Source organism: Podarcis melisellensis (assembly GCF_964234715.1).
Source record: "Podarcis melisellensis genome assembly, chromosome: 12".
NCBI classification, from domain to species: Eukaryota; Metazoa; Chordata; class Lepidosauria; order Squamata; family Lacertidae; genus Podarcis; species Podarcis melisellensis.
In genome coordinates, this window is record NC_138544.1 from 54,887,107 (window position 1) to 54,912,610 (window position 25,504).

At 41.4% G+C, this 25,504-nt stretch overlaps 1 long non-coding RNA gene across 1 annotated transcript in view; it reads right to left on the minus strand.

Annotated features, from left to right (window-relative positions):
• The window catches only part of LOC309353458, a 339,290-nt gene that overhangs the window by 198,279 nt on the left and 115,507 nt on the right, over positions 1-25,504 (minus strand). The gene's annotated exons all lie outside the window — the stretch shown is intronic.

Here is a 25,504-nt window from a genome sequence, read left to right on the forward strand (position 1 = left end):
GGAAGCTCTAGGAGCATGCGCGCTCGTACCCATGTAGACCGTTAGAACGCCGGCTGGGTAAAGCGAGCGCGCGCGCCTCTTCAAAATGCCGTTGACGGCGCGCGGCGGTGGAGGTCGCCCGGCGACAGTGCGCGCGCGCGCTTTCTCACGCAGAACGGCGGTTAGCCTCGCGCTCGAGAAAAGAGGCAAGGCCAGAACGCGGACAAGGGGGCGGAGCCTTGTTGGCCCAGGCGGTTCTCTTTGCCCCGCCCCGTCGTCGTGAGGCGACCGGGGAACGTGATTTCCCTCAGAATATATGCAATACTGTAGTTCCTCGCGGAGAAATAAGCTTTCTGCTTACTCTTTTTTTAAAAAAAAAACAAAACGTGTTCTTTCAGTTTTAAGCACGTGGGTCCAATGCACGCCTCTTAGGAAGCATGTCCCCATTGAATTCAGCGGAGTTTCTGAGTCGAGTGACAGCCCCACCGCGTCCCCTTGGACGAGTGTGAGGGAATTTATTGAAGATTTCAATACAGGCTGCCAGGGCCATAATGCAGAACAACAAACCCGTGTGTTGCAAACTAAACACAACAAACAATACAAGCAACACGCAGACCAGTATACTAGATATACTGTATACTAGATATGCCATCATGCAGACTGCCATAAAACACACAGGAAGTAACGCCATAAGGATAAAGCAACAGAAGTAGAATGTGTGAATATGCCATAGTTGTGTAGTTGGGGTTGTTTAAAACCACAGCATTAGAAGCTCCACTAGAAAGTACAGTTTTACCTCAGCCAGGTTAACGAGCAGAGTCAAAAACGTTGCTGAGGGCAGGAAGCCTTTCTGTAGAAAACAGAAGTCCAAATGAGAACATAAAGGTACACAAACTTAAAAGAAGTGGAAGCAGACAGCAACAGGGATGCTAAAAAAGAAAAATTTGAAGAGCACCTTCAAAACCATGAAAATATTACTTAAATGCATTGGTAGCAGAAGGTGATCTAGTGAGGTAAATGGATTACAGGTGTGCTAAGGAAGGAGAAGCTGAATGAATTATTTGGATGTGTCTTTGCAGCAAAAGAGTCTGAGGAACTGAGGCGGATAGTGGTGTTGAGGTGTTTATTCTACCTTATTGGCAGAATAAAAGCTGGCAAGTTGCTTGGTCTGGAAGGCATCCACAAGACAGTTCCTAAAAGAACTCAAATGTGAAATCTAGGACTGGGGAGTGACCAATGCAACTCCCAATTTTTTAGAAAGAGACCCCAGGCGATCCTGGAAAACAAGCCAGTTTGCTTAACAGAAAACTGGTGGAAATCTCTTGCCAATAACAAGTCTTTCTGGGGTTTTTTTAATAGATATTTATTAAAGTTTCAAAAATTATATAAAAACAAAACAAAACAACAATACAAACAAACAAAAACAAGTATAATTTCAATCCCTTATTTTCTTATAACTCACTTCCCCGACTTCCTCATACCTCCCCTTTCTGTATTCCAATTTCTAATTATTAATTCAGCAAATCCTCTCCCTTATTTTTCATTTAGTTTTTAACCTTTCTTTTCTTTTTACTTAACCATTACAGCTGGAAACCACATAATTTCTAAACCAACATCATTCTAACATTCATTAATTTTGCAATGTTTCCTAAGATAGTCCTTAAATTTCTTCCAATCTTCTTCCGCCGTCTCTCTCCCCTGGTCTCGGATTCTGCCAGTGCCATGTAGTCTATCACCTTCATCTGCTATTCTTCCAAGGTGGGTAGATCTTGTTTCTTCCAATACTTTGCGATGAGTATTCTTGCTGCTGTTGTAGTGTACATAAAGAATGTTCTATCCTTCTTTGGCACCAATTGCCCGACCATACCCAGGAGAAAGGCCTCTGGTTTCTTCAGGAAGGTATATTTAAATACCTTTTTCATTTCATTATATATCATTTCCCAGAAAGCCTTAATCTTTGGGCATGTCCACCAAAGGTGAAAGAATGTACCTTCAGTCTCTTTACATTTCCAACATTTATTATCAGCTAAGTGGTAAATTTTTGCAAGCTTGACTGGGGAATAACAAGTCTTTCTGAAGTGGAACCAGCATGGCTTCTGCAAGGGTAAGTGCTGCCTCACTTAAGTTCTTTGAGAGTGTCGTCAAGCGTATACGTAGATAGAAGTGATTCAGTTGACTGCTAAGTAAGCTTAGCAGTCACAGAATAAGAGGAAAGGTTATCTCACGGATTGGTTATGTTACGAAACAGGAAGCAGGACTATCTTGGCTCAGAGGCTTCTAAGATTAGCAAACAAATAAACACCTATGTTTCTTCCTACTTCCTTGCAGTATTTGCAAAACTCCTTTTTGGTATGAGGTTTTCTGTGTGCACACCCCACTATATTCCATTCACAGCAATGAACATGACATAGGTGCTGTGTTTGAGTAGGATCATTTGAAGTTCTGTACACATTCACTGTTTCAGTACCTGTTCAGAATGAGACATTTTAAGTAAACAAAAAGACACATTTTTAACATAAAGAACATACAAGCGCAGCCAAACTTCTTGTACTTGCTTTATCAGCTGTAGCACACAGGTAAATTAGATCCCACACGGTGTCATCAGAACCACTATGTAGGTATAGGTTAGAAATCAAAGGTCGTTCATGCTGACTTTCGGTCGCAAGATGGAATCCATGGAACATAGCTTTCTTTGCCTAACTCTAAAGACCCTAAACACTAAACTTGATTGAATAGGGCTTTGTCAGTAAAACTGTCACAGTGCCATAATTGGAATTGTGCTTACATCAAATTCATACACTTCTTGACCATAAAAACCCTCAAAGCATTTTATAAAAAGGAAGAAAAAGAACAACCCTGATTGAAAACTATTAATGAGCCTATACAGTTAAAAGTGATACATAAACCATGGAATGAGACAAACTTACAACTGATCCTCTAAGTTTATTGAAAGATGGATTTTATCCCCAGTAGTTTGGAATAGGTAAGTAACTATTTCCCTCTTTGTTATAAAAGAATTCTCCTTATACTTTATTATTCTTTGCTTACTAATTTATTCCTTGTGTAAATGAGTTATAGATTTTGTTATTGTGCAACAATGTATAATTGGTTGTGTGTGTGTGTGTATGAAAAAAGATGATAAGGATACACAGAAAAGAAAGACAGTAAAAAAAAGCACTTGCTTAATTTCTTCACAACAAATTTCTGCACTATTATACAAGCAAAATAACTTAGCAAGAATATGTTTGCTGGGAGATTATTTTGCATTCTTGCACATTTTTCTTTATAATTTGCTTGAGATCCTCCCCTGTCAGCAGTTATTCAGTTATCCATGAGATTTTAAAGCATTTTTTAAAGAGAGAGAGAGAGATGATCAATTGTAATGGTGGATACTCTAAAATTACATTTTCAAGCTTTTCAGTTCTGTGAATCAGACACATCATTTATTATACAAAGAAACTCACAATAAACTCGCACTAACAGTCAACCCATGGGAGCACATGAAGCAATCTGTTCTGGAGTCTGAGAGAGGGAATCTGTCATTATTACAAAGTATAATTTATGTGGATTTTATATTTATGGGATTGGAGTCTGAGCACTTCAGTTTTATCTTCTTATTCTTAAGTTGATAAGCGACACATTCTAGGAAGACTCCTGCCTTAAAACCCTTAATCCCTTCTAATATTTAAGGAAAAAATTCATTTGCCTTGTGTCTCATTTTATGCTGGGACATGCATTTCTCATATTTTTTCTTTGATGTCTGGTTAATGTGACTTATTTTTTAATTATTTAAAATTCAAAAGCTTGCCATCTCAATATTGGGGAAAGCTGTTTGCGAATATGTATCAGTATTGTGTCTGATGCTGTGACTTTGCATTGCGGTTTGTAATATCTAATGCATTGGGTTTGGCTCTTTCAAAGCTAAGAAGCAGCATGATATATTTTAATATGTATTATATACCTGTGGAGATTATAGTCTGTCGTCCTTCCCCTAAGGGGAACAGATTTTATGGTTTAGTAGGTCATTGACATCTTTAACATCAATGACTCTACACAACACAGTGGGAGAAGATTTTTAAATGTCAACACCAGGAGTGGGTCACTCAACTTCCACTGACTAATTCTTGGAAGTTAATTGTACAGTGTTCTACTGTTAGCCTTTACCCTTCTGCAAACATACCGTATTTTTCACTCTATAGGACGCACTTTCCACCCTCCAAAAATTAAGGGGAAATGTGTGTGCGTCCTATGGAGTGAATGCAGGCTCCTTGGCTTCAGCGATAGCAACGTGAAGCCTCTGAAGCACAGAGGGAGCACTCCCTCCGTGCTCCGGAGGCTTTGGGTTGCTTTCGCTGAAGTCTGGAGAGCAAGAGGGGTCAGTGTGCACCAACTCCTCTCGCTCTCCAGGCTTCATGGATGGCCACCTGAAGCCTTCGGAGCGCAGCGTGAGTTCGTTTTGCTGAAGCCGGGAGAGCAAGACTCTCCTGGCTTCAGCAGAGAGGGAGAGCTGCACAGCGCCCCTTCAGCCAAGCAGGAGGAGAAATGGAAAGGGCTCCATTTCTCCTGCCACTTCACTGAAGGGGCACTGAGCAGAGAGGGGGAGATTTTTTTTTCTTGTTCCCCCCCTCTAAAACAAGGTGCGTCCTATGGTCGGGTGCATCCTATGGTCGGGTGCGTCCTATAGAGTGAAAAATACGGTAATTTTAGGTTCTGGCTCTAATCATAATGCAATGGACTCTGTTCTGTATACCTTAGAGAACAAATGGCCAAAGTCTCTCTTACCCTGCATAACTCTGTTTCCAAGCAGCTGTCTGTGGACCTGAAACAATACACCCCATATACCTGTATTTACTCAGATTTACTCTCACCCTGCCTCCAGCCCGCTCACCACCTTCCTCAGCAGAGTTTGCTCGACGGCATGGCTTGGCGCAGAGCGGCCACTGCCTTCCCCTGGCTCTTCCTTGGCATCCTGCTTGGGAGCCTGCTTCCCCTTGCTTCCCTACAGCAGCAGCTGCCACCTAGGGGGAGCTTGTGGTGCCCCATTCGCTGCCTTTGCTTCTGCACCATGGTGCACCTCATGCTGGAAACTTTGAGTGCGATCGCCCCCCAAAAGATCAACAACTTGTCGCCACCAATCATCCAGATTTTCACTTCTATTTTAAGATTTCATTTTCTTAATTTTGGATTTTAAAAAATAGGGGTTGTCTTGTACATGGAAAAATACAGTATGTGCAAAGGAATTTCCACAAAATTAGATCTACTTAAACATTTTGTAGGTCTAGCCATTCCTCTCCAGTTTTTAAGACAGAGCTGCTTTCTGGGATCATTAGCTACTGTATTTCTGGCCTTTGCAATTAAAAGAGCTGTGGTAAGGGACCAAAACATATTCCAGTTGTTGTTTTTAAATGTCCGTTGTACTTAACGTATGTTGACCTACCTTTGGCACAAATGCAGATACTGCCAGGAACAGGGCAGGTGGCCCAGATTCCAAAGTTATGTTGTCTACCACAGTGGTTCTGAGTACTGGGGACAGGGGCCTGAAATGCAGTGGAACAGCAGGCCAAACTTCATGGATAGGGTTCTTCTAATGAGTTGAATCAGCTGAAGCCCTGCGTGAGAGCTTCTGCTTGCACAATGGGGCTTTCCCACCTCTCCTTTCCCTAGCACCCCCAAAACAATTGGCTGGGGGGTAGGTCAGGAAAACCCCTAGAACACCACACAGAGGGAGGAGAGGAGGTTTCTTCTATCTGCAGGCTGCAGTGCTTGTGCTGTTAGGATGTTCACCAGAGCACATTGTTGAATTCTACCCCATAGTTCAATCCTAGCTTACAACCCTGATTTGGACGAGTTATGACTTCTTTGGAGAGAGAAACATTACTGAAGACCTCACAGTTCTGAAAACTACAATCAGAGCTTTAAAATGCTTTCAAGGTGGTGAATTTTTAGTTGACGTGTGGATGCCGCCCTTAGTAATTAATTATATTAGTGGTTTGTATGTTTGTTAATTCCTTATGGGGAATATTTTTGCAGCTATCATCTGAGAAAGTTATTCAAAATGGGACCTTATCTGGAAATCTGTTGTCAGATGCTTAGAGGATTCTTCAGTGATTTTTGTGCTGTATGGTTCTTTACAAGCCTTGCACTTGTCATAATATTTTGTCTATTGTAAACTCTACAACTGTAAAATCAATAAACAATTAAAATACATAATACAGTGGTACCTCAGGATGCAAATGGGATCCGTTCCGGAGCCCCATTCGCATCCAGAAGCAAACGTAACTAGCGGCGGCATGTCTGCGCACGCACGTGTCACTTTTTGCCGCTTCTGCGCATGTGCGTGATGTCATTTTGAGCGTCTGCACATGCACGAGCGGTGAAACCCGGAAGTAACGCGCTCCGTTACTTCCAGGTTGCTGCGGAGCACAACTCGCACGCGCTCAACATGAAGTATATTCAAACCAAGGTATGACTGTACATAAAATACATAATAACAATTCTACCGGGGCATTGATACTTCCTTAATTAAAATATGTAATAAAAGGAACGATTAAAAAGCATGTCAGTTAAAACAGTTAAAAACAGTTAAAAACAAAAAAACAAAAAGAAACCAAAACAACAACAACCCAGAGAATTCAGGGAAATGTTTGCCTAAACAAATGTGCCTTCAGGGGCCTCCCGTATTGCAGCAGAGAGGACATTCCACAACACCAGTGCCACTAGTGAAAAGACCCATTGCCACATTACTGCATCTCAGTAATCAGCAGATTGTGGTAAAACTTACTGGGTTCCATTAGCTGATCACAATGTCCTTACTGAAAAGTGAAGAGGAAGATGGTTTTTCAAGTCACATGGTCCGAAGTTGTTTAGGGTTTCTTTATTTAAGTAACAAAACTTTAAATCTGGCTCAGTGGGTTATAGGCAACCAGTGCAGATCTCTCAGCACTGTGCCCAACAAGGTGCACCACTCACCACCTAGGTTGTGGCATTCTGCAACAGATGCATGCAGCCTCTGGATCAACTGAAAGGGAAGCCCTATATAAAGCACATTACAACAGTCCAGACATGAAGTTAACAACACATATGTCACATTGGTCAAGATATTTGACGCACCAGCCAAACTTGATGGTAGGCCCTCCTGGGACGACTCCTAAAATATGTACCTGTTCTTTTCAGAGGCAGTGCAGTCCCATTTAGAACAGGCAAATCCCCCAATTTCCAGACCTGGGGACCACTTCCACAGTGTTCAAAATTAGCCAGAAGCAGGCATGTTTTGCTACTGGCACTGGTCCAGTTGTGACCACGTGAAGATCTCTGGATGCCACGTTGGCCACTAGGGAAAGCAAAATGTCACTTAGAGAAGTATCTGAAATATTTTCCTTGAAGCTTGAATTTGTTTTATTTGATGTTTTAATTTGTTGTAAACTCCTTTGAGAGTTGTTCTTTAAAATGTAAAGCAGTATAGAAATAACAACAACAACAATTTCAATTGCAAAAATCCCAAAAAAGACCTGGTGCCTAGATATTCCATTGTGGCAATTGTAACCTAGGTTTAAGATGCCATTTGGCTATTAATTTATATATCTGAATTTCCCACAGTGTCTCTCTTTTATCAGTTTTCAGTTTCAATTGATCCTCATCCACTCTACCACTACTTCTAGACACTAGTTAAGCTTATGCATGACCTCTCCTGACTCAGATTTAATGGGAAAGTAGAACTGATTGTCATCAGCATCCTGATCACATAGCGCTCCAAATCTCCTGGCGATGCTCCCAACAGATTCATATTGATGTTAAACAGCATTGACAGTCCCATGCCATGTGGCACTTACAGCTAAAATGCCAAGATGTAGACTTGTAGTCCCCCAGTGCTATTCTTTGGTACCAGTTATGTAGGAAAGACCCACAGAGACAACCCAGGAGAATACCATGGTCAATGTTATCAAAAGCCACTGAGAGATCCAACAGCAACAGCAGGGTTGCACTCCCCTTGACTTCTTCTGAGTCATCCGCCATGACGATCAGGGTTGATTCCATTCCAAATCCAGGCCTGAACCAAGACTGGAATTGGCCACCACCTTCTTGAGAACCTTACCCTCAAAACAGGTATTAGAGACTTGATGGCAGTTGTCAAATACCCCAGGATTCAAGAAGGGCTATTTCAGTAGCTGGCCTACCACCACCTCCTTCAAGGCAGTTAGGAAAATCCCACTCAGATTTGTTAGCTGCCAACTGGACCCACTCAGTCAACCTCTCTGACTTGCACAAACAATCCAGCATGGGCAAGGGTCAAGATGGCAAGTGGTGCAGCAGGTGGCCAGAAGCACCCTACCCACATCCTTAAGCCTCAATAGCTGGAACTAATCCCTCAGAACTGGATAAGACAGTACGTTGGACATTTCTTCAGAGACTATATTAGCAGGGGAAAGATCAGTATGAAGGTGAACAATTTTGTCTTCAAAGTGCCTAGCAAACTTAATCACAGTAGGCATTTGATGGTTTGAATGTCCCATTGACTGGAACAGGTAGAATAAACCTTCTCACCCCTTAAAGAGCTCTGCTAGGTGGCTACCTGAGAATGCAATGGAGGCAGAAATGTGGACCTTGATGGGAAAGATTTCATTACGTAGGCTCCTTTTTTAGGACTAGCAGAAAACACATAAAGTAAGAAAAATAATCAAATATATGCTAAATCTGGAGCTTCTTGAATCGTCAAACCAATTCCTGCTCCTCTTGGTTTAATAATAATTAAAGAGAAAATGAGTAAACTAGTAACATGTTGTTGATCTCAAGCATGACCACTGGCAAATAAATTAATGTGTAATGCCAGATGAATCAAGCTTATTCTCTCAATTCTTTTTCCTAGAGAGGAATAAAGTTCCATCAACAGAACCTCATTAGGTTGTGCAGCTTATACTAATTTGAGGAGCACATAGCTTGACAGTAAGCATAAGAAGAGAAGACAGAAACCCAAACCAAAGCTGCCAATCTACATCATACAAGAAGTGAACTTTGACCTCTCATAAGAAGGATGGTGATTGTTTCAGGTGCAAGAAGAAAAATGGAAGCTTGTCTGCTTATAAACATCAATGTCAAGGCACATTCCCTAATGGGACACCTGTGTGAGCGAGGAAAGAAAGGAAAAAAACCAATCATGTTTGTAAAAAATGGCAATGACAAATGATAAACTCCCATGTCTTAGCACTACACATGCTTTATGCCATAAGAAAAGCAGGTCTCTGCCTGAAGGGGCTTTAGATTCAAAGTTTGACAGTGGGGAGACACATCAGGAGAAGCAAGAGTAGGAAGGGATGGTTTTGAGCAAATCTTGTTCATATCCTTAGACTTAAGAACCTAAGAAGAACTTGCAGTATCAGGGCAAAGGTCCATCTAGTCCAACATCCTTAACTAGATGCCTCTGGAAGCCCACAAGCAGGGTATGAGGGTAGTTTTCAACGGAGGGATCCTGCTTCCAGCCCTGCTGGTTCCTGATCCCGATCTAGATTGTTATGTTTTGCTGTGACTATTTGAGGTTGACTTCTGGCAACACAGTAATCTGCCTTATACTGAGCCATCCCATTGGTCTATCTAGCTCAGTATTGTCTACACTGACTGGCAGCAATTCTTCAGGGTTTCAGACAGGGTACACTATCATCCCTACCTGGAGCTACGAGGGATTGCTCATGAGACCTTCTGCAATGAAAGCAGATGCTCAACCAGTGAGCTATGGCCTTCCCCCTGACGCCCCATGTTGAAAGAACTACAAGGCTATTCAACAAGGTGGCCTTTTCTCAAAGATGTGGTTAAAGTTGTCTAAATAAGCTTAAAATGTTGATAGATCAGCCTTAGCACTGCTATACATGATTTTAAAATCCTTTTTGAAGCATAGAGAGGAGGGGAATTGGTCCGAACTAGTATTTTCTATATTGAAGTTGTTGGGTTTTTTTTTAATAAAAAAAGCCTCCTTCTTAATTAACCAAAACACAAATGTTGCTTAAGAATTTTCAGCAAGCCCTACTTATTTCAGAGTAACACTGTCTTACATTCCTATTTTAGCTTGGCCCTTGTGTGGCTTCACCTCTCATCTATTTCAATTATTCATTTGCATTGACAGCTGATATATGCGATGTCCTTATCTCCAGGGAAACAGATCGGCTGTTGCCGTTTGATTTATCCTACTGGAATGCATTTCAATTACCATCTTAAGCCTGCGTCCATGATGTGGGGGCTAAGGCAATGATGTGAATCACCCTATTTAATATGCTCTGTTACTTTGCTGAAATCCATTGCGATGAGCGTTCAATGTCTGTAGATAATGGTGTGTGTGTGTGTGTGTGTGTGTGTGTGTGTGTGTGTGTACAGATGCATTTGTCAGTTTGTGGTGAGGAGGGAGAGTCACAGTTTATGCTTTCTCCTTGACACAAATCTTTAGTTGCAATTCCAGCAATATTATAGATATGGAGGGGAAAGCAACCCAAAATAACAGAAAAGTGCAAAGGGGAGCGTAGAAAGGCTCTGCTGCTTGGGCTGTGTAATAAATCCAATTCATATGTTTATATGAATACACTCATCATTTTATTATTATTTTAAAAAGTATAATTCACTTTTGAAAGAGGTGCAGAATTGTTCCAGTGATGATAGTGGGACAATAGGTTTGTGATGTCACTAATACCAGCCAGTCAGGCCTGTGCTGAAACACAGAACTGGTTTTAATTGAGCTTGAGTCTTGACAGAGAATCTTGTATGACTATATACAGTTTGGTATGTGTACTTCTGTAGTAGTGTAACCACGCTAACAGTGGGTTTCTTTCTTTCTAGCAGATTTTTAGACATTGAGGATATGCTTGGAAGTGTGCATAAAATCTAGGATGCCAAATAAATTGTTGAGTAAAATTCCCAGTGGGTGAATGTGGGATGGGGGTTTAGTGTCCTGCATGAGTTCCTATTCCCTCTAATAACTATACAAAATAGGTTAAATCATCCAAACTGGACTCTGTGCTATAATAATTCAGTATTTATGTAAAGCTAAATTCTGTGCCAATAAAAATTGAAATGCAGAAAGTACTTTATAAAGATTTAGTTTTAAAATATTTCATCACAGGTTTGAGAGTGGGAGAAACTGGCAAATAATGTTCTAGAGGTAGTTCATGAAACAAACTGAAATTTGACTAGAGGCCTCTGAGGCAGTATCTCTGGAGGTGTGAAATGGTGTGAAATCAGTAATTAGGAAGCAGCTAATTAGCTCATGCTCACCAAGAGTGCACATTGAGAGAGAGTTATATATAGCTAGAGGCAAAGTGGTGCTCCTTAGGATCACACCACTGCACAAGCATATTGTGCATGAAACCGAGTCTCCAAAGCTGAGTCTTGCCATGAAGTGATATAAAGCAGTGTTTGTGGGCTTCCTGGGGCCCCTCCAGACATCCTGTTTATTGGATGATTTGTCATAATTCATGATGATTTGTGCTCATTATAGTTTGAGGCAGTTATATGCAATTCCACTTTCAATACTGTTCACACCTGCAAAAGTTTCAGGGCAGACATATTGCTTCCTTTCCTGTTGGTGCATGTTCTTGCTGAAATGAAGGGCCAGAACCAAAGTGGGATTGGTCATTAGCTCCACCCCATATCATCAGGCCCAACCCCTAAAGCTGGCATGGGGGACCTCTGGACTGTAGGCCAAATTACGTAGGCCCATCTGGGGTTCTATTTAGGCCTGCAACACTTTCTCCTCATCATGCCACCTGCCCCATACCTGATATCCTACTCGTCACACCCACCTGCCAGTGGCCTGCAGAGGGCATAGGAGCTCAGGATCCAGTCTGCTGGCTGGATCTTAGTTCCCACCCTTGCCTATATAGCCATTAGGAACAGCCTGGTGTTGCCTGACCCATCAGATGATATCCCTTGTCATATTCTACAAAGCTCTACCCCTACAAAGCTGCATCACTCAGCTCCAAGATTCCACCCTATGGATCTCAGAATCTGAGCCTCAAGAGATCTGGCAGTCCTGGGCAGAAACTCAACTGGAGAAGCTTTCTCCATGCCAGGATGTTGCACTTGTAGATTTTTCTTTGCTTGCCTTGAAGTTACTAGAGACCGGAGTGGGTGGGGATGAGCCGGTCCTCTTTTTAGGAAGGGTTCCATGTGATTAACCAGCAGGAAAACTGCGGAAGAGTGGAGGGATGTATGTGTGTGCTACCATGGCCACATCAGAACTATATGTTTCAAGCAGTATCATGCCACTTCAAAGAGTCATGACCCCCCCCACCCGAAACAAACCCTGGGAAGTATAGTTAGTTACATGTGCCGACAGTTCTTAAACTAGGTAGGTAGCCGTGTTGATCTGACGCAGATTGGTCTATAAGGTGCTACTGGACAAGTTCTTAACCTATCTCACTCACAGTGCTTCAGTTTCTAGAGTAGTTTAACAATCAGTCCCTTTCCCCAGTAAATTTTGGGAACTGTAGCTCTGTGAGGGGAATAGGGGTCTTCTTATAACTCTCAGCATCCTTAGCAAGGATTTCCAGGATTCTTTGGTGGAAAGCCATGGCTGTTTAAAGTGGTATGATACTGTTTTATATGTATAGTATAGATAGGCCCCTATGTTGGAATTTTCACTAAAGGAATGGGGAAGTCACGCCATCTTGTCCTTTGCCTCAGATAGCAAAATGTCTTGAGCGGGCCCCTCAGACATATTCCGGATGACATATATTCTTTCATCAGGGCATCCTGACCTGTTGTGATTTCCCTGCAAATCTGAGCATTTGCCACTATATAATACTACTAATTTTATATTAGTTTTTAGGTTTCTTGTGGGTGGCTGTGACGCTAGCAGCTGAGTCATTTTCATGGGGGGATTTTGTTGCTGCCAGGGTATTCAGAGTTCTGTGTGGGAGGCTGATTGAGAGGTGGAATTTTTCTTCACCCTGTGGCATAGTTCTGGAACGAAGAGAAAATGATTTGCCATTGATGTGACAAGTTGCTGTTAGTAAGGTGATTCACTTCAAATTAATCATCACCCAGAGGCTTGAAAGCAGACCATATAGTGTCCCACAAGTGGATCAATCTGCTTCAGGGTTTTTTGTTGGGTTGTCCGTTGCCCTTGAGCAGAGGTGGGACTGACTGTTAAGAGTCATCCCTGACCACTGGTCCTGTTAGCTAGGGATGATGGGAGTTGTAGACCCAAAACATCTGGAGAGCCGAGTTTGCCTATGCCTGCTTAAGAGGATAAAGCCAAGTACCTGCCAGAAAATTTGGAATCCCCCCTCCTCCCGCTCCACCACCAGTCCTGTGGTGAGTGTAGACAGCAGCCATCAGCCTACCTGGGTGCATTTAAGGGATGCCTTCATGCCTGTTTTGGGGCAAGAGTCTCATAAGAGAAAATGGAAGTGGAGGTCTTATCTGCTGTAATACATTCTTTTATTTCATTTCAATTTATTACCTGCCCTTTGCCCTAAGATCCTGGAGTGGGCTACAGAAATTTAAAAGACACTAAAAACAATTTAAAACAACTTACAACACCAAAATATGGTGGGTCCTAAAAATACACATGTCAGCTGTATATTAAAGGTCAGGGTAAAGAAGTACATATTCAGCATATGATAGAAACTGTGTAATGAACTTGCCAGTTGCACCTCTGTGGGAAAAGAGCTCCCCAATTAGGGGCTGCAACACAGCCATCACCCCCTCACTGAACTTCAGAGGGCCAAGAACTACCAAAAGGGTCCATTTGCTGATCTTAACACCCAATAGGGTCTGTAGGGAATTGGGCAGTCTCAGTCATTTAAGGGCTTTTAACACTAATGTGAGGACCTTGAATTAGGCCTGGAAACTAACTGGCAATGCAACTGTTTTAAAATGGGTTATGTGAGACCTAATGGAACCCCAGTCATTTGGATGTTGCATTTTGGACCCATTGAAGTTTCCAAGTCTTCTTTAAGGGCAGCCTCACACAGAGTATGTACATTGCAATAATGCAATCTGAAACATACTAGAGTACGGTATGCAATGGCCAAATAATTTCTGTTCAAAACAGGCCACAATTGGCACATCAGCCGTAGCTATAAAAATGTATACCTAGCCACTGAGGTCATTTGAGCCTCTACTGACCTTTAAACCCTTGCACCTCTAATCTGTGGACCTGTTCCTTTCAATGAAGTGCACCAAACTGTCTTCAGTCTGATGAGGTATTAACTCTTTTGAATGGAAATTCTTGATGCAGGCACATTTACTGGCATTTACTGCATTTCTTTCTGCAGTAAATATCAGTAAATGCCCCCCCCCAAACATAACAAAACCTTGTATTTTATGTTGAAATGACTTCACTGGTTTAACTGGTTGCTGTCAATTTCCCCGTGTTCAAACATCTTTACTTTTGGACAACTGCACAGCAGAGGGCAGCAGTAAGTTTGAGTGGAAATCTGGACTCTGTTGAAGCAGCTAGTAGTACAATGCAAAGGGAATCTAGCCCCAGCAAAATCCTTACCAGCATTCCAAGGGCTCACTCTAGCTGCCAGTATGAAGTCCCTGCAACTCTCTCTTTCCTTAACAAAAAATTAAAAAGCAGCACTACTGACTTAGATTGCTTCCATGTGACTTGTTTATTGATCATTCAGTCTCATTTGTTTTCACAAAGTTTACATGGAATTTAGATAATGTTAGCTATGTACTGAGCATTCATTCCAATTTGTTTCTGTGGAAGTTATAAGACACTGATGGCATCAAGAAATTGTTATCCCATACTTTCCAGTGCATTTTCTCATCACTTTCCTTATTGCAAAAAGTTGATTCTTCTGGGGAAAGCTGGTTTGAAGTGCAATAGCTCCAAATCAGCTTTCACTGCACAATCTGAATTTTCTAGTATGAGGCTGACTTCCAAAATAATGACATACTGGTAGTTTCCTTTGGAATAGAGAACACTGAAGATTCTGTGTTATCTTGCAGTATTGGATTTCTTTCTAAATACACTAGTAGAACATCAGTGGAGGCAAACAGGCTTTTTTAAAAAAATAAAAAACCAGACAATAAATCTGTTGCTGGCTCAGAAAAATCCACAAACCTTTTTTTTTATTCCATTTTCCATAGTCATTACATATTATACAATAATAAAAATCCACAAACCTGGCTCCCCTCCCCTGGGAAGACCAATTGTGTCTGGGACCAATTCTTTATTAGATCCCCTATCCAGATACCTTGAATCGTTTATTAAACCTTTTGTTATGAAGTCTACTACTTTTCTTAAGAATACCATGCATTTCATTAAAGAAAGGGAAGGTATTTCAGTACCTTTTAGGCTCCTGTCTAATAAGAATGAATGTCTCCTCCACTAAACACGGTCATTTCACACAATGAAGCTTGTGCTGTTGTAGCCATTACATTAGATGAAAGATCTCACTTGAATCCTCCCCCCATTTTCTTTTGGATAGTTTTGATTTATGTATTGAAAATATTTCTCCCCAAATTTGAACAGAGATTCTGTTTACAAACAAAAAGAGTGGCAATGGGGACTGCTGGTGCCCCAGTATAGCTGGTTTATACATAGTTAACTTTGAAATTGACACTATTCAGAATCCCAACAACCCTTAAGCATGTGATATTTTATTTTACAGATGTTATATTGATGATTTGATTTTCTCTATGAGGAATAGGGAAAGTGCTACTTACACACTTGGTTAAATTCCTTAAAGGATCATCTTAAGTTTTCCCTTAATACTGATGAACATTCCATTGCAGTTTTAGACACTGAGGTTTACTTTAATGAAAATAACTGTATCCAAGTCCATTTTAAAAAAACAACAACAGACAGAAATGCTTTATTACGTTTTATGTCCTGTCATCCCAGACATTTAAAAACCAATTTGCCTTATGGTATCTATTTAAGGCTTAAATGTAACACATCTAACTCTGAGGAATATAAGGATTTTGCTCATAATTTTGAAGGGAGACCTCTGAGATCGTGGTTACCCTCAGGCAGTAATTCAACAGGCAAGAGAAAGAACCACATGGGTATAAAGGAGCAGTTTATTGGAAACTAAGGAAAAATCTGCACAACATATAGTTCTTTCAAATTTTCTTTGTTGGATGAACACATCAAGAAAGGTATCCTCAGACACTGGCATCTTTTGGGTGACATCCTGGGATGCAATCTTAAACTGCTCATTGGATATTTTTAGGGCTACCACCTTAAGGGACATGTTAGTACATAGTGATCTTGCACCACCTAAAAAATTACCTAATACCAGGGGATTTATAGGTGCAATAGATGTAACTGTTGTCCCTTGGCTATTCAAACAAAAACAATTGATTGTCCAGAAGTGGGTTTTAAATAAGTTATTCACCTTTTTTTCCAATTGTTTTAGTTCAGCAGTTGTATCCCTCATCTGTTGTCCCTGCAAAAAGAAATATAAAGAAAAAAACGACTAGAGTTGTGAAAATTAGGATTAATGAACATAGATCCAAAATTAGACAAGGGAACCAAGACACTCCCTTATTATAACATTTTTAAGCATGGGACATAAGGACACAGATCTTTTTGTGTTATTGAAGGAGTTACATCTCCAGCACACGCCCCTAATGATAATGAAAGTAGATTGCTGTGAAGAGAAGATTTTTACATTCATCATTTAAAGACAATTATTCCTTCAGGTCTAAATTCACATCTTGACCTGAGTCCTTATATTCAAAGGTTGTTTAATAAGATCAATACATCATAATTTGCATTGCTAATATCTTGTTTAAGAAAAACTCCCTCCATGGGTATTTGCATAGTAACATCTTGGCTATGCAGTATTTGGCAACATTCTTGGTATGAATGGCAACTGTATACCTTTAAGGTATGTTTCAGGTGCAACTAATTAACTGTGCACTGGTGTAACTGAGATACAGTAGGATTTGGTATTAAGATCAGGGCACCAGGAAATATTTGTTTCAGTGAAGCTTGTATGATCATAAGATTGATAAGCAACAATTATTTATGTGCTTTATTATCTCAAGGGATTATGTCTATAGTAGCTTTTGGAGTATTTTTGATATCATTTTTATTGTATTAATAGAATTGATTATTTATATCAGCATAGCCTTATGGTTTAAAAATGTTTATAGATGGCATATTGAACAGATATTAATTATTGCTTTGTGTGTTTTGGCTTTATATCAATATGTATATCAACATGATGGATGTATTTGGAAACGGGTGTTTTATGCTACCCCGTCTGTTTTTTTTGCTCATTAGCATTTGATGCTGAATACAGTATTATTCACATAAATTCAATTTTCAAATCAGCCTTTTAGTGCACTTTTTTTTTTTTTTGCTTTAGCCTCAGAAGCCTAGACAAGCCATTGCCAACCTGGTACTCTTCACTTGTTTTGGATTATGACTCCCATATTCCCTCACTATTGGCTGTGCAAGCTGGGGCTGATAGGAGTTGCATTTTAGAACATCTGTAGGTAACCAGCTTGGCAAAGGCTGGGCTACAGAGTTGTTGTGGCCAACTCCATGCCAGTATATCCATTCTAGCTAATTGCAGCTAAAAGTCCTAATCCTGCTCAGCCACAATGAAACTCTGGGTGATCTTGATCTCATCGCTCTCAGTTTAAACCACCTCACACTGCTGTATATATTTCCTTTGGCAGCTGTCTGGTGGATAGACCCATGTTAGGGGGTGGAGGAGTTGTTTCTATGGTTTGATTACCTTGTAATGTGCTTTGTTTTCATTTTTAATTCGTTTTATATGTTGGGGTTTTTGTGTTTTACTATTATTTGTAAGTAACCTTGAGATGTACTGTGAGTAATAACCTTAATTAATTAATAGTGAAAACAAGCAAACCTCTTCGTTCTCTTTCTGAACCCTGTTTTTCATTTGCAGGGGTAGAAAATTCTGTGGTAGTGGAATGGATTGTACCATTTTAGGCTGCAAGTGGAGGATTCCAATATTGAATGTTCCCATGGTTGGCAAAGCAGCAGGGGCAAAAGAGGGTGGAGCAATGAATGTAAATTTAACCTTTGTACACTAGGCTAGTTTCCACACACATTACCTACCCATCTCTCATCCATACAAGCAACCAAGAAGCATTATCAGGATTCTTTCTGATACTTTCCTGCCAGGCAAAAACACTTGAGGAGGGAGTAAAGCTGAGTGGGTAGCTGGCGGTTAGGTGGGGAAAGGGTGAGGCTTGAGAGTACCAAGGAACATACAGTGGCTTGGTGTGTCACATTCATATCTGGGTCTGCAGTTCTCCAACACTGCTGTATTTCATGTGCTAATTCAATAACTCCCTAATGGTACACTGCAACAAATACATGTAAAATCCCCCTGGAAGCCTCAAATACCACTCTCCCTTCCACTACCAGTGGAGGCTACCCATTGCGTCTTTGAGACTTGCTTCCATATCCAATCACTGTTTTTTTTAGGGATGTTAAAATGTGAGTTATTTCCTCTTCCGAGTGCTGCTTTTTGAGCCATCCTGTGCAGTGTGAAGGGGCATGCTTGTAAATGGGCTTTCTGCTTGGCTTCACCAGACAATGAAATGAGACTGCCCCCCTCCCTGGAAACTGAACTGAAACTATGCAAAAGGCAAAGATGTCATATGAGAATTGGAAAAGGTCAGGGGCCTCACTAGTTGTGTGCCTGCCCCTTGTCTGTCTCTAAATTCGACTCTCATGCATGGATTATGGGAATGGGGGTGGTGAGGGGAAATAGAACAAAAATGTAATCCCTTTTTAACATTATTAAGGGGAAGAGGACAATATGAATGTGGGTTTGTAACCAGGCTGAAGGCCGTAGCATTCCTGGGCATCCTCTGTCTCCATCTAATTGCCTTTGACCTACAGTGATGAATGGGGTGGATGAGTAGGTGAGGGAGCAGAAGGCCTATTAATATGTCCCATCATGATCCAATTGCTATTGACCCCCATGTGGCCGGCAGCCTTGCATGTGGTTCTGGTCATGTGATTCCCAAACCCTCTCAGCTTGTGGGAGACCCGCTTTGTTCAAATGGAGCCTGGGTGGTCCCTCCCGGCACCAGTAACTGAAAAGGTTCATCAGAATTGTTGCATAGCTTTATAGCCATAACTGCAGGGAGTTATTCTTTCCAGAATTAAGTCCGTGACCATTGGAAAAGCATTAAGGTGGGGTTTCTAAATTCCAATTATCTTGGTCTCTTGAACAAAAAAACAGATTAGGTCTCGCCAGACAAAGGAATCTCCCCCCTCCCATGTCACTTTTTGTCTTGTGGAACTTTCCTGATGTGTAATGCCCGTATAACTACCCCTGTAGTGAGGCCATCTTATGTTTTTTGGTCAAATCTCCTATTTACAAGGAAGGGACAGATCCATTCAAGGAAGAGGGGGGTGGGGAGGAAAAGCCACAAATGCACATTCAGTTCTTCTCATTAACCAGACCCGAGTGAATGCAGCGTCTCGAAGATATGATCTGAACACAATCCTTGGTGACCACATTAACAGAGATGAATGGAGGAGAGCTTGTCCTTCTGTTCATACCTCAAAAGCCAGGATGTCCTATTCTTCAGTCTGGCCTCTGCCTTTTGATGCGCCAAAGACCTTCCCTTGCCACCATCCCCAGGACCAAGGCCTTTCTCCCACTCTCCAGCTGCTCACTCCAATTGTATAATTTGGAGCGTATTCATGTTAGTTAAGAAGCTGGTAACTCAGGCAAAGAACTTCATGACTGGTTTGTGGTATATATTTTGGCATCCAGTTGCCACCACATTAGAAAATTTAAAAGCTGCCTTATACAGAGTCATGGAGGATAAGGCTATCAATGGCTACTAGCCACGATGACTATGATCTGTCTCCACTGTTGGAGGCAGTATGCCACTGAATACCAGTTGCTGGAAATCAAGTGGGGAGAGTGCTGCTGTTGCATTCAGGTCTACCTTGCAGGCTTCCCTTAGGCATATGGCTGGCCACTGTGAAAACAGAATGCTAAACAGGTTGGATCCTTGGTAGGATCTATCAGGCTCTTGGGTTCTTTTGTTGACCATTGGTCCATCTAGTTCAGTATTGACTGGCAGTGGCTCCTCAGCATTTCAGTCAGGGGGTTTTGCCATTCTCACCCAGAGATTCTGTGAATGAGAGAAAGGGCTGTAGCTCATCTGCTTTGCACAATGATCTTCCCTATGTGAGTAATTATTCAGTTTCTCTATTCTTTTCCATGTGCCATTTTCAGCCAGTGGGACTTTAACTCCTGGGGCTTTGCTAATTAGTGCTGTGGCAAAATTTCAAGTGTTCTTCCTCTGCAAAAGAGGCTTCCATATTTCTGTCTTATTTTCGGGGCACCTTAGAAGAGTTGCTTGCTTGTAAGAATCTGAACAATGTTTTTACATATATCTATACATTTGTCATTTCTGTTAGCTTTTAAAATAAATTTTAAAGGATTTCTTTAGAATTTTGACCTTATGTTGTGAGATGACCAGGGACTGTGTCCTTCCCCCACTTCCAGTAAACATTTATCTAGCACTCTGCAGCCTCCCTGCCTGCCTGCAGTTTCTAATCTGAAAAAGGCCCATGGAGGCATTACCCCATGATGCCTTTCCCCAGGCTTTGATTGAAGCATGGGCATTTGGGAAGGCTGTACAGTACAGACTAGTAGTGAGATGACTTGCAGAAATAATGAAAGAAAGGACATCCACAAATAGGGATGGACAAATCTGTCAGATTCGGTTTATCTTCATTTCTCATCTTTCTAATCTTAAACTGAGTTCATCACATTTTCATATTCGTTCATGATTCTTATAAAAAACTTGAAAAATTGTCAGTACATTTATCCTAATATACTCATTTCTGTATGGAATTTTATCTAATATACACTGTATGGAATTTTATCTAATATACACATTTTTGAAAGCATTTTCCCTTACTATAAGAACTTTTATGTGCTGTTTTCATGAATGCATGCTTTTGTATCCACATTTTCTCCTAATATATACATTTTTGTATACATTTTTTGGCTGGATAAGTGTGTCGCAAAATTCAGAGAAGTGTGAATTTCAAGGGTAGCTGTGTTTCAGTTCCTGTAACGTTTTTGGAAGTGCCAGGTCAAATTTTGTAACCATCCTGCACAAAATACCCCTCCACAACATCAAATGTAATGTAAGCACAACAAAAGCTCTATATCTTTGGGAATTTCATCAATATTCCACCCCCTTGTAATTTTTGAATGCTATTTCTTTTGTTATTAATTGATTGAGAATTTTTTAAAAAATAAAAAACCAGAGGAGACGTTTTTGGCACAGCACTAGTGCTAGTGTTCCATGCACTAATGCACACATGTAGAAAGTATAGGATGCAGGCAGAAATAGTGAGTAGCATCTAAACCAGTCTTCCCTAACCTGATGCCCTTCAGATGTTGGACTATGACTCTCATCACCCTCAGCCATCATGGCCAATGGTCAGGGATTATGGGAGCTGGAGTCCTAAAGATCTGGAGGGCTTCAGGTTGGGAAAGGCTGACCTGAATTATTCTGAAGTGCTTTCAAGATTGATTGGTTGCCTGTTGAGTGAGATTGTATGAGAGCTAAAAGAAGGACAACTGATCAGACAGTCATTGAACAACAACAAAACAGAACATAATGTCTAATATGTTATGTAAACAGAGTGCTTCCAGAATTATATGATGGTACTAAGTTTTAAGTTGTGTTGCTCCTTATAGACTTAACAAATTTCACTGTGATAAAAGTATAAACTTACATAGCATCTCCTGTGTTGGAATTTGCTTTATGCTGGATGGTGTGGGTCATCCTACCTGATTGGCAGGCTGATTTTTTAAAAAACCAAATTCAATGGGCTGCATCTGTGGTTTCTAAAAGATTAATTAATAACCACCACAGTAGGTGGCAGTGGTGGGATCTAACTGGGTTAAGTCAGTGGTTCTCAAACATTTTTTCTCTGGGCCACACTTTCAGAATAAAAATTTGCTCTCGCCACACTTAATTGATAAGAAATACATTTTTTTAAAAAACTCCTAGCAATGCTTGATTTATAACATAAAACACAACTAGTTTATAATATAATCATAGGACATCAAGAAAGTATAAAATAGTGCTACATAAGAACATGAATCATTCCCAAAATATAATTATAAACGAGTCTTCTCCAGCACTCTGTTCGAACAGCAATTCTCAGCAACAACTCAGATTCTCTTTGGTATCATTTGATACTCTTATTCTTGTTTTGAAAAGATGCATATCAATATTCTGCAAATAATTTTTTTATACTCTACTGAAATGTTTAAACGTTTCTTTGAATGAATCTTCCCGCCACACTTACCATCCTTTCCTGCCATACTAGTGTGGTGCACCAGACCCTTTGAGAACCACTGGGTTAAGATGTGTTTGGCATCCTGTATTTAAACCCTAAGTGTATCTAACACAGAGAGAGGCACACTTCCCTCCTCATAGTTGTTACCACAATCCCCTTAAATCTGGGATGCAGAGGCCCAAGGGTGTTTCTTGTCTGAAGGTGTGGTTTCTAGATAAGCTCCAGTGCCTCTTTCTCTTTTGGAAATAAATCACAGGAAAGAGCATTCCAGTCTAGCAAACCACATTTACCAAATTACAGATAACTGAAAGAATGGAAGCTAAGAAAAAGAAAGGGAGGGGAGCTAATTTGTGCAGATCTGAGTAGCACTGCTGGCAGCAAGAGAATCATTAATGCTGCAGACAGATAAAGTCCTTCCTTCTTCCATATATGGCTTCTGGTTGATGAATCTTTTGAAGCACAAAATTACAGTGGAAAATTATTGCTTCTGCTTCAATTGCAGCAGATCTGTGGGCTGGTTCATACATGCAGGTTCAGTACCTCATGACTGTAACATCAAGCAACAATCTGCATGTGTGAATGACTCTTCACAGATAGAGAAAAAATGTTTGGATCTCCTTACATCACTTCTAGTGCAATGATTTTCTGTTAGACATCCCCCCTTCAGCCCAGTTTATTTTTTCTATTGTGACTTCATTTTTCATCCAAGGACTAGGACCTAGGAGGTAAAGGTAAAGGTAAAGGTACCCCTGCCTGTACGGGCCAGTCATGTCCGACTCTAGGGTTGTGCGCTCATCTCACTTAAGAGGCCGGGGGCCAGCGCTGTCCGCAGACACTTCCGGGTCATGTGGCTAGCGTGACGAAGCTGCTCTGGCAAGCCAGCACCAGAGCAGCACACGGAAACGCCGTTTACCTTCCTGCTATAAAGCGGTACCTATTTATCTCCTTGCACTTAGGGGTGCTTTCGAACTGCTAGGTGGGCAGGAGCTGGGACCGAAAGACGGGAGCTCACCCCACCGCGGGGATTCGAACCACCGACCATACGATTGGCAAGTCCTAGGCACTGAGGTTTTACTCACAGCACCACCCGTGTCCCTAGGAGGACCTAGGAGACCAGGGTTCAAATCCCCACTCAGCCTGGTTTGCCTTATTCCAGTGATGGGTTGAGACAGAGTAACTGCCCCAAGATAATCAGACTCCCTTCACTGCTGAGCAGAGGTTTGAAACTGGATCTCACCAGTCCACATGCATGCAGTCCAGTCTTGCCAACCTGGCACCCTCCAGATGTTTTGAAGTATAAGGGAGCCAGCACAGCCATGATCACAGGATCGGGGTCCCAAAGGTCAGAAGGAAGCAAGTCATCAGCCAGCTGTGAACCAGAGGCAAATGGTGCAGTCCAAGATAGGTTAAATGGCAGGTAATAGGCAGGTCAATAATGTAACATGGGATTCGGGTGGCGCTGTGGGTTAAACCACAGAGCCTAGGACTTGCCGATCAGAAGGTCGGCGGTTCGAATCCCCGCGACGGGGTGAGCTCCCGTTGCTCGGTCCCTGCTCCTGCCAACCTAGCAGTTCGAAAGCACGTCAAAGTGCAAGTAGATAAATAGGTACCGCTCTCGTGGGAAGGTTTCCGTGAGCTGCTCTGGTTCGCCAGAAGCAGCTTAGTCCTGCTGGCCACATGACCCGGAAGCTGTACGCCGGCTCCCTCGGCCAATAAAGCGAGATGAGCGCCACTACCCCAGAGTCGGCCACAACTGGACCTAATGGTCATGGGTCCCTTTACCAAGGCCAATAATGTAGTGTAGTGGTTAGAGTGCTGGGCTATGATCATGGTTCGTATTCCAACTCTGCCGTAAGGCTCACTGGATGATAATGATAATGATAATGATTATTTATACCCCACCCATTTGGCTGGGTTTCCCCAGCCACTCTGGGCAGCTCCCAACAGAATATAAAAAACACAATAAAACATCAAACATTAAAAACTTCCCTAAACTGAGTCAGTCAAGGTCTCCCAGTCTAATCTACCTCACAGGGTTGCTGGGAGAGTAAAACTGGAGAGGAGAACTGTATATGGCACCGTGAACTCCTTGGAGGGAAAATTGGATTTAAATGTAATAATCAACAAATAAGCAAGGAAATAAATATGAGGCCAAATGTATGCTGCAATGTCTAGGCAGGCAAAGGGTCAAGTTTAGGATGGGAGGAGTTTGGGGTTTATAGTTGTTTGATTGTAAAAACTGTCTGAGGAATTTGAAAGAAAATATAGAAATGCCTATAAATGATTTTTTTAAAAGCAAATAGGTTCCTTTTAAGTCAGACATACTGATCTGAGCTATGGGGCAGAAAACATTGGGGATTGTGTATATGACCCCTATTAAAGAGCTCCATTAATGTGCCCCATACATTTTAGCATGGCTTCTGTAGGCAGCAATCTCAGCAGAGCATGTTTCATGTTCACTAGCTTGTGTGTGCATGTGTGTATGTAGGCAAGGCAGGTGATAATATATGGATTTGTATATCTGGCACTAAAATGTCTTGGGACAGTCCTACCTTTCCATCCCTCTCTGAAGCAGCTCCTGTTTGAAAGTAATAATCCATGGCGGATTCATGGAAAGTGGAGCTAGGCAGGGACCACACAGAACTCAGCTCAACTCCACAGCCACCCTGTAGTTCACCCCTGCAGGGAAACACTGCGGTTTTTGCCTGACTAGATTTGGAAAAGGCTTCTGGAAAAGTATTTTTGCCTCCACATGCAGCTCTGCATCATAGGAGGTTTTTGGACAAGAAAAATGCATATTTTCAACAGTAAAATGTTTGAGAGTATGCAATTCAGAGTCTTCAGCAGCGATGGCCAAATCTGTCAACATCAGTTTCTCTCAGTTTCTCATTTTTCTAATCTTAAATTCAGTTTTCCACATTCCCACAGTAATTTGTGGTTTCTTTGGGGGTGGGGGTGGGGTAGAATCCTCATGAAAATTAGTCAACAGTTTAGTGTGAATTTCTCCTAGTAAACACATTTTTCCTTGCAGTTTAAACTAATATACACATTTAAAAAAAAAAATTCCTTCCAGTAGCACCTTAAAGACCAACTAAGTTAGTTCTTGGTATGAGCTTTCGTGTGCATGCACACTTCTTCAGATACACATTTTAGTAAGCAATTTCTCTTAACATACAATGTTTTAAAATGTGCTTTCCCCTAATATATCAGCTTTGATGCATTTCCTCCTAAAATATGTATGCTCTTACA